The sequence below is a fragment of the Pseudorca crassidens genome, chromosome 19, assembly GCF_039906515.1.
Source record: "Pseudorca crassidens isolate mPseCra1 chromosome 19, mPseCra1.hap1, whole genome shotgun sequence".
Taxonomy (NCBI): Eukaryota; Metazoa; Chordata; class Mammalia; order Artiodactyla; family Delphinidae; genus Pseudorca; species Pseudorca crassidens.
The window spans coordinates 34,679,632-34,692,409 of record NC_090314.1 but is presented as its reverse complement, the minus strand read 5'-3'; the positions used below and the strand labels follow the sequence as shown (position 1 = coordinate 34,692,409).

Below are 12,778 nucleotides of genomic sequence, written 5' to 3'. Positions count from 1 at the left end.
TCAATCCCTGGCTGGGGAACTAGTGATAAGATCCCACATGCCTTGCGGCAGGATGGTCAAAAAAATAAATTTGAAAAAAAATGTACTTTTTGTAGAGAAAAACTTCAGTGCTTTATCAAAAAGAATATGTATTACTAAACATCTTGTATATATAATTTTAAAAAATGATCAGTATGAAAATTTATCTAGCTTTTTTATTTTCTAAAAATCTGTTAAGTGGAGCTTCCCTGGTGGCACAGTGGCTTTTAAGAACCCACCTGCCAATGCAGGGGCCACAGGTTCGAGCTCTGGTCCAGGAAGATCCCACATGCCATGGAGCAACTAAGCCCATGCGCCACAACTACTGAGCCTGCGCTCTACAACCCACAAGCCACAACTACTGAGCCTGCGTGCCACAACTGCTGAAGCCCATGGGCCTAGAGCCCATGCTCCACAAGAGAAGCCACCATGATGAGAAGCCCGCACACCACAATGAAGAGTAGTCCCCACCCACCACAACTAAAGAAAGCCAACACGCAGCAACGAAGACCCAATGCAGCCAAAAATAAATAAATAAATATAGTTTTTAAAAAATCTGTTAAGTGTTCCAATAGCTTCTGAAAATTAAAATTACTGGACCTGGGACTTCCCTGGTGGTGCAGTGGTTAAGAAACCACCTGCCACTGCAGGGACACGGGTTCAACCCCTGGTCCGGAAAGATCCCACATGCCACGGAGCAAGTAAGCCCGTGTGCCACAACTACTGAGCCTGCACTCTAGAGCCCGTGAGCCACAATTACTGAGCCCACATGCCACAACTACTGAAGCCCACACACTCTAGGGCCCGCGTGCCACAACTACTGAGCCCACATGCTGCAACTACTGAAGCTCGCACGCCCAGAGCCCATGCTCTTCAACAAGGGAAGCCACCTAAATAAGAAGCCTGTGCACCGCAACAAAGAGTAGCCCCTACTCGCCTCAAATAAAGAAAGCCCGTGCACAGCAATGAAGACCCAACGTAGCCAAAAAATAAAACAAATAAAATTTTAAAAATAACTTAAATTAATAAAATAAACTTACTGGACTTTCACTTGTGTCAATCAGATTGCCAAAACAATCTTTTGACAGCCAACTAATTTTAAGTAAGAAATCTTGATATTACTACGTAAAATCAGTAAAAGTAAGAATAGCATTAAGACCATTCAAAAAAGATGATGTTTAGATATACGCTGAATTTGTTTAAAATTTTTACTTGGAAACATGTGCCAATTATTATTACTATTGCTGGAAAATGCTCCTGATAGTGACTAAGACAAAGTCAAGTTATGTGCTAGTTAAAAAAAATAATAACATTATTGCAGAGTGGTTAAGAGTGCTGACTCTGAAGCTACTCTGTAGGGGTTCATATCCTAGCCACTTACCAGCTACGTGAACTTGGACAAATTTCTTTCTCAATACCTTAGCTTCCTTATCTGCAAAGTGTGGTTGATAACACTGCCTACTTCATTTGGTTGTTGTGAGAATTAAATGAATTAATATATACATAGTATCTGGACCAGTTCTCTACATTATAAGCACTTTTTAAGCACTTCTTATCTTTATTACTATTATAAGAACAGCTTAAGTTTATAAAACAATTTATATTTTAATTTTTTTTTAATTTATTTTTGGCTGTGTTGGGTCTTCATTGCTGCGCATGGGCTTTCTCTAGTTGTGACGAGCGGGGGCTACTCTTCATTGCAGTGCGCAGGCTTTTCATTGCGGTAGTTTCTCTTGTTGCAGAGCACAGGCTCTAGGTGTGTGCGCTTCAGTAGTTGTGGCTCACAGGCTCCAGAGTGGAGGCTCAGTAGTTGTGGTGTGTGGGCTTAGCTGCTCCACAGCACGTGGGATCTTCCCAGACTAGGGATTGAACCCGTGTCACCTGCAGTGGCAGGCGGATTGGATTCTTAACCACTACACCACCAGGGAAGCCCAAAAATTTATATTTTAGAAATAAAAGAACTACCTGGATGATGAAGATCTATACTGGAGTTGCTTGCTACAGCTTATCCTAGCCCTTATCAATTTAAACAATACATAAGTCAAGATAGTTGACAATCTATCAACAATTTCATATTTTTAAAAGTCACAGATAAAAACATTCACAGACAAGTAAATCTAAAATACAATGTGTTGTTAAAGATAAGGAGAAGCATATATGGTTAAATGGTATCTAAACCACACTACTTCTTACAATAAAACTATGAGTCACAAACTATATTATAGGAAATCATGCCTTAAAAGACATCTATGCATACAGCAATACAAGAACGTGCCAATAAGAATGTTCAAAGCATCTTTTCTTAGTCTTTAGTTATAAAACCATGGTGTTTTACTTCAAATGCATTCAAAGAAAATGGTCATCAATATTCTAAATTATTTACATCTAAATATGCTTTTTAAGACTAAAGTTCCAGAATACTGAACACTGATCTTTCCTGACATACAGAAAAACTTCACTGAAAATATCTTCCTGTTCAGTTCTTTCTTCTTATACTTTCACCTTATATGCTATGTACAAAATGCTACCGTTTTTTAATATAAATTTATTTATTTATTTATTGGCTGTGTTGGGTCTTCTTTGCTGCACGCGGGCTTTCTCTAGTTGCAGCAAGCGGGGGCTACTCTTCATTGTGGTGTGCAGGCTTCTCATTGCGGTGGCTTCTCTTGTTGCAGAGCACGGGCTCTAGGCATGCGGGCTTCAGTAGTTGTGGTTCATGGGCTCTAGAGCACAGGCTCGGTAGTTGTGGTGCACAGGCTTAGTTCCTCTGCGACATGTGGGATCTTCCTGGACCAGGGATCGAACCCGTGTGTCCTGCATTGACAGGCGGATTCTTAACCACTGCGCCACCAGGGAAGTCTCGCTACTTTATTTTTTATTTTTTTTTTAATTGAAGTATAGTTTGTTTACAATGTTGGGCCAATCTCTGCTGTATAGCAAGTTATACACATATATACAGTTATACACATATATACATTCTTTTTTAATATTCTTTTCCATTATGGTTTATACTTTATTATTTTTAGCATTAAGCACATCTGCAATTCAATGTAATTTTAATTTGGATTCCTGCATTCTCCCTAAGGCAGTGGGTTCTCAAACTTTAGTGTACATCATAATTATCTAGTGTTTTTACTCAAAACAAGATTACTGGAAACCATAGAAATTCTCATTCAGTAGGTGTGGGCAGAAGCACAGGAACTTGCATTTGGAACAACACATTCCAGGTGATCCTGAAGTAAGTAATTAATGTCCAACACTTTAAGAAACACTGCCCTAATGATTTAGCTTATGATAGGGATGCTATGCTTTAATTCATTAAATATTAGCTCAATGCCTTATACGTACAAAGCTTAGTGCCGGGGGTCAAACATGAAGGTACGCACAGTTTAAATGAGGAGATGAGACATGCATATAAATGATATTATAAAAAGGAAGGAATTATTGGATGTATTTTTAAAAGATACAGATAAAATGCTGGGAAGTTCAGGAGAGGGAATAATTACTTCCAGCTGATCTGAGGGAAATTCTTCTACTAGAAGACAGCATTTGAAATGAATGTTGAAGACTATCTCTTTGGATTGTAAAGATGGAGAAAACAAACTAATAATCATATCACTGAATGTTGAATGTGTCTAATGATAAACATCACTCCTTCAAACTCAGAAAAACCATTCCCTACCTCCTAGATTTTATATGTTGATTTCTAACCAGGTCATGGTCTTGCGTTGTCCTGTATATCCACCTAGCAGCTTGATGTGCATCTATCTCTCCAAACATGTCCTTGAAAGGATCTGCTTTAGTACTTTTAGTACATTTATCCCCTGAAAGATAAGGTCATACAGGGGATACTGCTACAGAGGAACATACTTAGCCTTTCTTAAATCTTTAGGAAGTAAACAGAATTTAGAATAGTTGAATTGAGAACACTTTAGGCAGCCTTCAGTTCTAAAATCTCCACAGTTTGGCATCAGGTAGTATGATGAGAGAAATGATCAGAAAAAGAGAGAGAGAGAGAGTGAGAGAGAGATTTTACAATTTAGAAACCACTGTTCTAAAAGCCAAATAAAACAAATTAGAGGACAGAAGAGCATAAAGTTCTTCTCTTTCCTGATTATGTGGCATTTTGTTAACATTAGTGGCATTTCTCTGACTTGTAGTTTTAAAAATTCCAATATCATCCCAGAGATGCAGTGAATAGAGTCTACAGTGCCCAATATTGACTGAATAAATGAATTAATGAATGATTTGGGGGTTATTTCTCCAGTTTTTTTTTGCAGGTTTACTCTCCTTTATTCAGAGAAATAAGGGCTTACAAGCCCCAAATGGGCTATGCTTTCTCATCTCTATGCCTTTGCACAAGTTAGTATCTCCGTTGGAAAGCTTTTCAGCTCCCTCTTCCTCTTGGCTAATTCCTATTTAGTCTTTTAAACTTAATTTAAGCATCCTCTTCCAGAACCTAATAGCCTACATTGGCACACCCACCTTACGGTCTCCATAAATCCTCTGCATCACTCTGTCTTAACTCTTACCAGTATAGGGAGGCAGCAAAATAAAAAGCTTTGGAGTCAGACACATCTGAGTTCAAATTCTGATTCTACCACTTACTGTGTGACCTTAGATGAGTTAACTAATGTTATTAAATATTAATTTCCTGATTTAAAAATAGTGAATAACAATGTAATGCGCTTAGTATATCACCTCCTACATATCAGAGTTAATAATAATTTTTATTGTACTCACATTGTACTGTACTTGCTGGTTAACTTGTCTGACTTTTTCTCTAAACCACACACTTCTTGAGGAAAGGAACATGTATTTTATTTCTGTATAAGCAGCATTTACCACAATGCTTAGCATATGGTAGACACTTAACTTTTTTTGATGACTAAATAATTACTCCCATTATAGTAAAATTAATCTGCCACTTGAAATCCTTTCTATAATGAGGTGAAAAACAAGTGAATAAGAAAACAAACGCCATTAACATTAGTTTCACGAAAGGACACTGTCTTTAACTCTAATCATATTCTTTTTAGGATTTACTACTAATTATACATATTACAAAATACCAAATAATTCAATATCTTGCTTGAACATAGCTGATCATATATGCTTCATGAATTGAATTCCTATAATAACTTTTTCGTGGTATACATTAACCACAAAATTACCAAGCCACACATAAGGCTATCTTTATGTAGACAGTCACTTAGAAAAGCTGTAGTAACATACAAACAGCTTTCTAAAATCAAGGAAATTCTTAACATAGCAAAGCTTAATTAAAATCTCTTTCATAATCCTTGGGGAAATGAGAAGAAATTCAGTTTCATGGTTTGGTAATTTTGACCTATGTAGGAATATAAAAATTACTAATTACTTAATGTAATATTTAATGAACTTTTCCACTGTAATGTTTAATTGGTTTGAGTATTTATAAGGCCTCATTCTGAGAGAATGCTTTTATTTTATACTTGATTTTCAATGTATTTTGATCTTATACATATATATATATATATATTTTTTTTTTAGTTACAAAATTTAATTGTAAGGATCAAACAGTGGTTATTGGTCAAACCAGTCGACATTAATAGCTTTGAAGCGTGCAGGAGCTAGTTTTTAAATAAAGGTGACAAATACCAATCAGATTCTTATAACACTGTTCAGGATCTAAACAAATGTGATTCTGGAAGTTGAATACAAAAGGCTAAGAGAATCACAGTGCAATCATCAATAAGTAAACCAAAGACATAATTTTCTGAATCATTTTTAGTTAAACAGAATAAATTCTAGTTTTAAGAACAGTTTAAAGCTACATAAAACTCAAAGCAATCTAACTAGTTTCTACCTGAGATCAAAACAAGTTTCTTTTTTCCTATCCAAACATAATTCTTGGCATTGAGGTAAATCTGAATTCACGTGATGTACTTTGTCAAACTTTTCCAAAAAATTTTAAGCCCCGCTGTAGAGAGAAATTCTCATATTATATATACATATTTACATATTTTTTCTTCAAAGACTAATAACAAATTTATGAGGTTAATAGGCCTGTAATGGGACCATGATACTATTAATAATATGAAAATAAAAAGCCATTCATTTATACCATGTGTTCCTATATGGTGCAATATAAAATGGGATCATAGCATCTATGTACATAGATCAATCACCAGGAGTTCAGAAATTAAGCTCACTTTAAGAAAACTCATTCTATTCTTTTTTGAAGCAGAGGTTGCAAAGTTGTGATGTATAACAAAAATACTGTATATACAGGCTCCAAAACCAAGCATTGGCCTAAATTGGCAATAACTGCAACTTAAATAGAAATTAAACCCAACTACATCTTCACTGTGGTTATGCAACTTTTGGCTTTAGGGTCTGCAAGTTTTACTGAGGTAACAACTTCTTATCTCTTACCTTTCCTCCTTGTGCCTGCCCCCACTGCCTTTTACATGACTGCCTTTGGCAATGCTTCCAAATTGTGAAAGCAGGAGAACTTGCTAAGTAAATGGAGAGAATGAAAAATAACACTATACATGATGTATGAAAACCAACCTAAGAGTATGGACCAAGAAAGAAAATACTAGAAGGAAAACTAAGCAGCAGCCTACCCTCAAGGGAAAAAGAGAAAATAAAAGAATAGAGGGGCTGTTATTCCTAGATCTTCTTCCACATCATCTCCCGATTAGAAAAGTGTGGAACCAAAATTTCAAACTCTGGAAAGGTAATGGCTTTGAAGGAGGAGCTAGGGAGGTGAATGAATGATAAAGTACAGCAGTAGCTTTAGCTGTCAATGCATTTCTTTGCTCTGGCACTGGCATTGTCAATACGATCTTTGTTGGTGTCAGCCTTTTCTGTGATCCGTTCTATTTGTCGATTTTGAGCCTCAATCTCATTGCCTAAGTCCAGGGCCATGTTTTTTAGATTTCCTAGGATACTGCCCACTTGAGTCAAGTTCTCTTCTATTTCGTCTTCCCTAGCATCATTTGTTATACATTTAATGTATCAGCCGCTGGCTGCTGCTGTGGTTGCTTGCTGAGGCTGACCATTTGTCACTCGGCCTGGCTTCTTAGATACTACATTGCTAGTAGAGTTGTCTCCAACACCTCCCCATGTTGCCTTATAGGTTTTACTAGACTCAAAAGTTCTTTGTCCTACTACATGGGCATAGACAAAAGCCACAGCACTTGTTTAGTTCTGTTAAAGTCTTCTCTGCTTCTCTCATGTCTTTGTTTATTTGGTCCATGCCTTCTTCTTTGCATTTTAGTTGTTCCCCTTGTTCATCCGGCATAGTGATAGTTTTGATTCCTGCATCCTGAGACTCAGTGGCTCAACCCAGGATTCTCCTTGTACTTTCCAGAGACTCATCAGTAACCTGGTTAGCCCTCAGCTGAATTTCTTCTGCTAACAGATTATCCATGATGAATTAAAACTCTTGATATGGTGCAGAAACTGAAATGTGGATATTCAAGCAGTTCCGGCCACTCCTCTCCGGCCGCAGCAGCTCGGACACCCGCAAGCCAGACACCCAGCTGCGCTCCAGCTGCGCCCTTTTTGCGCCTGCACTCGCCGGACCTGCGTGCCTGTGCACTTCTTCAATATATTTGTACAGATCTACATTAGAAGGTGATATCACTTGTCCTATTTCCTCCTCTCCTTGATAGTCAAGGATAGTTTTACTTTAATATCATGTATATGTTGAACATAAACTGGATATTTTAATATATAAAATGGAATTCTGACTAAAAGACAGTCTTTATTTTGAGCCACTCTTGAGTGCATTATGCAAAGAAATAATGATTTTACAACGATAATGATTCCAAAACTATGTTACAGCATAAGGACCCAATGATGGGAATACACTTCTAGAATATAAGTGATCACTGCTTTAATCCATAATCCACTGCTTATTAATGACCAGTATGTATTTTACTGGCTTCTAAAAGATAACATACTGAATATATGACATTAATATAGATTGCAAACTAATTGAACAAAAGAATACTTCTCTTTATACTTAATTTAAAAAAATTTTTAAGGATTTCTTTCCAAGAAACACTGTGTTGAGTAGATGGCTATTAAATTAGGCATTAAAAATCTATAGAAAATAGGTGTCTTTGGCTACTTCAACAATTAATACCGAAGTTAAAAAATTGAAATAGGGCTTCCCTGGTGGCGCAGTGGTTGGGAGTCCACCTGCCGATGCAGGGGACATGGGTTCGTGCCCCAGTCCGGGAGGGTCCCACATGCCACGGAGCGGCTGGGCCCGTGAGCCATGGCCACTGGGCCTGCGCGTCCGGAGCCTGTGCTCCGCAACGGGAGAGGCCACAGCAGTGAGAGGCCCGCGTACCGCAAAAAAAAAAAAAAAAAAAAAAAAAAAAATCGAAATAGATTACAGGATTAGTCAAGTACAAAATGGAAAAAAATAATCTCCAGGCACCTTATGAGCTATATACCAAGTTGTGAACTTTCTGTCAGTCTACTGTTTAAAGAATTTCTGGATTTCAACTGTGTTTTCAATAAGCAGCATGAATTTTTAGTTTTTTCTTGTCTTTCATGAGAGGCCAGAGTTCAGAAAAATACTTGATGCAAAAACCTTAGCATGTTCTTTATTTATAGTTAATACTATAGCACTTTATGGTTGAAGATAGTAAAAATCCAACCACCCTCTCTCCGTCAAAAGGTAGGTTAGTTATAGTTAGCCAAGAAAGTGATGTTCCATGAGGAAGAAATAGCATCTACAAAGGCAGAGAGGCAAGAAATAATTTGATATCTTTAGAGAAAATTCAATTATGTCAGAAAACCCAGGGAGCCTAGATTAGAGGGAAAAGAGACTAACGGCAGGCACATTAGTTAGGAGGCTACCAAAGTAATCAAGGAAAGAAATAAGAGCCTAAACTCAGAAATGGCAGTGCTCAAAATTCAAACAATTGAACTGCATCTTCGCTGTGATTTTTCCCTATAGAAACATGTTTCTAACATAGCATGAAAATTATAAAATGAACTTTATAGCTATAACCCCTGGAATCAGTCTGCCTGGGTTCATGTCCTAGTGACACCACCGATGGCGGAAACTTGAGTTCTTTAAACTTTCTGTGCCTTGGCCTTCACATCTGCAAAATGGGCTAATAATAGAACCTAACATCAAACAGTTTTTTCAAGGATTAATTGAGGTATTAAATATAAAACAGTGCCTGAGCAAGCTCTCAATAAATGTAGTAGCAACAAAAGAAACAGGAGCAGCTTACTACTACTAGCTCTACAATTATTATTTCAGGTGCAGAGGTGTAAACCTCTGGTTCACACTGCTAACCAAGTCTTATAGAAAGATATTTATGATTAGAGACTACCCTGGTAAAGGGTATTTAAATGCAAAGTTGTATTTATCTGCCTTAAAAAACTGAAAATTATTTTTAGATGCACAGTTAACTTTCCATATGACCTTGAAAAACTGAAAATATTTATGTTCCTCTGATTGTATAAGTAGACTGTGAATAATACAAGTCTCCTTCTAAGTAATATATGAGATTATTTATAAGCTGCCTAAACCAAGACTATATGAACTAATAAATATTCAGTGTTGCCAGAAATCAAATTCCAAAACTTCAGAGGTCATTCCTATTGCAAAAGCAGTGATAGCCTGATTTAATGACTATCACCTCTCATATTTATGTGATAACTTGTTAGGTTCAGTGAAGAACATGTTTAGAGCATGATTCTTGCCCTCTAGAGTTTTAGCCTAAGAAAGAATTTTACATACCACACACCTCAAAGACAATTTTATAAATTATATATATATATATCAACTTAAAAGCATTATATTTTTGTTGCTTATTTTTATATGCAAATGTGAAAACTGGCTGTAGCACAATATACTTCTCAAGAAACAAGCTTATTAAAAACTTTATTTTTTTTTTATTTTTTTTTATTTTAGTTTTTGTTTTTAGATTCACAAAGTAGAAAAATGTGAATAAATATCAAAGATCAGAGGCTGTGCCTTGTGGTAGAAGCAGGTCAAATGCTTCAAATCTATAAAAAACAAAAACTGTAATGTTTCTGTAGGAATCTTATAATTCATTATGAAATCAAGTCACCAGGAAAAAACTTATCTTTGCTATTTCTAACCCAGCAGATTAGTCTTTTGGTTCTTTTTTTTTTTAATTTTTTTTTTAATTGAAGTATAGTTGATTTACAGTGTTGTGTTAAAGTCTTTTGGTTCTTTTTCTTTGATGACTTAAACTAAGATAGGAAGTAATGGACTGGTTTTCCTCCGAGCTATATACCAGAAGGTAAAATCTTAAGTGAAAATACACACAAGGAATTAAGAATACTCTCAACCTTTTAACTAGCTCATTACTCTCTACAAAGTATTATAATGCTTCAAAATTGTCATTGTTCACAATATTCTCAAAGAATTTACATAAGACTACTCTTCTAAGCCCACAAAAATTTTCATTTACAAAATTGTGGAGTGTTAATCAGTAATAAAAACTGCAGGCCTTCCCTGGTGGCGCAGTGGTTGAGAGTCCGCCTGCCGATGCAGGGACACAGGTTCGTGCCCCGGTCCAGGAAGATCCCACATGCCGCGGAGCGGCTAGGCCCGTGAGCCATGGCCACTGAGCCTGCGTGTCCGGAGCCTGTTATCCGCAAGGGGAGAAGCCACAACAGTGAGAGGCCCGCGTACCGCAAAAAAAAAAAAAAAAAAAACCTGCAAACATATTTCTGCCACTAGTTGAAAATGTTAATACATACCAACAATAACATAAAACAGGAAGCCACGTTCCTCCACCATTCAGAGTAAAGCAAAGGAAGAAAATAATAACAAAGAGAAAGAAGGTAATGAGAATAGGCCTATAAAAATCTAGAAAGGAAACAACCTGGACCGAGCAGAAAAAAAGTTGAAGATTCATTCATTTATTCAATAAATATTTAATGAGTGCCTACTATGTGCCAGGACCTGTACTAGGTGCTGGATACACAAAGGTAAACAAAACATTCTTTATCTGTTGCCCTCAGTGTGGGACAGAGACATCAAATAACTAACACATGAATACATATATGTATAAATTATAAGTGGATATAGAGAAAAAGTAAAGGATACCATGGAAACCAAAAACCAAGACTTAATTTAGACCATAGGTAAAGAAACACCTCTATGAGAAAGAGATATTTAAGATAAGATCTAATGGTTGAGTTGGACAGTTGTAGAGAAGGGGGCAAGGTGCTTGGGCAAACAAAACAAAAATACAGAGTCCCTGAGGCAGGACAGAGCATGGCAGTTTCTGGGAATTAAATCAAGACCACTGTGACTAAAGCATAGTGGCTGAGCAAGGTGAGACCCAGATAACTGTTATACGGAAAACTGACTGAAGGGAGGGAAACGTGGAAAAAGCAATAGCAGTTAGGAGTACCGCTACCGCCAGCCAAGAGGTGATGGAAGCTTGGACCACACTGTTGGGAGTAGAGACAAAAAGAAACGGGAAAGGTATTTTTCTTTCATTTAGAAGTGAAATTAAAAGACCTCTAAACAAAATAATTAAAATGTTCTTCCATCTTCTTTCTCTACTGTAGCACAAAGAATTACTAAAATGGTCTCCCAAAGATGCTCACTAAAATCTGTGAATACTAATTTGATATCACTCCTGTGATTGTGTTATACTATATGGCAAGTTGATCTTAAGAGAGGGAGATTATCTCGGTGGACCTGATCTAATCACATGAGCCCTTACAAGCATAGAGCTTTCTCTGACTGATAGTAGGGGAAGCCAGAGAGACTAAAGCATGAGGAAGCATGTGCCACTGCTGGTATGAAGACAGAGAGGGTCATATGAGAAGGAAAGTGGGTGGTTTCTATCAATAGATAATCAGCCCACCTCCTCACCACCCCACAGCCAGCAAGGAAATGGGAACCTCAGATCTATAACAAAGATCTAGACCGTTAACAACCTGAATGGGCTGGGAAGTGGAGTCTTCCCCTGAGTCTCCAGATAAGAGTCCAGCCTGGCCAACACTTTGACTTCAGCCTTGACTCGAGACCTTAAGCAGAGAACCCAGCTGAACATTAACAGACTTCTGACCTACAAAACTGTAAGATAGTAAATGGATGTTGTTTTAAGCCACTAAGTTTCAGTAGCATGTTACACAGCAATAGAAAACTATCACACTATAAACTATGTGAGGAGAAATTAACAATTCGATAATCTAAATCTAAATCATATTATTCTCCAGACTTCCCTGGCAGTCCAGTGGTTATTAGGACTCTGCATTTCCACTGCAGGAGGCATGGGTTCGATCCCTGGTCACAGAACTAAGATTCTGCATGCCGTACAGCATGGCCAGAATAAATAACTAAAAGCTCTTGTGTGTGTGTGTGTGTGTGTGTGTGTGTGTGTGTGTGTGTGTGTGTGTAGTTCTCTAGTCATAAAAAGAAATCTAGGAAAAACAAATTCAGCTTGCTATTTCTCTAAAGGCTAGATAAATATGAATTGGGTGGAGTGAGCATCCCTTTAAATATGAGTTTGAGGGACTTCCCTGGTGGCACAGTGAATAAGACTCCGCGCCCCCAATGCAGGAGGCCTGGGTTCAATCCTTGCTCAGGGAACTAGATCTCACATGCATGCCACAACTAAGATTTGCATACCTCAACTAAGTAGCCAGTGAGCTGCAACTAAGGAGCCCTGGAGCTGCAACTAAGGAGGCTGCCTGCCACAACTAAGACCCGGGGCAACCAAATAAATAAATAAATATTAAATAAATAAAT

General features: G+C 37.4%; 1 protein-coding gene and 1 pseudogene across 2 annotated transcripts in view; both read right to left on the bottom strand.

Moving 5' to 3' along the window:
- Nucleotides 1-12,778, bottom strand: part of PPM1E (protein phosphatase, Mg2+/Mn2+ dependent 1E) — a 187,697-nt gene that overhangs the window by 162,718 nt on the left and 12,201 nt on the right. The gene's annotated exons all lie outside the window — the stretch shown is intronic.
- On the bottom strand, nt 6,792-7,557 carry LOC137211928 (synaptosomal-associated protein 23 pseudogene; annotated as a pseudogene).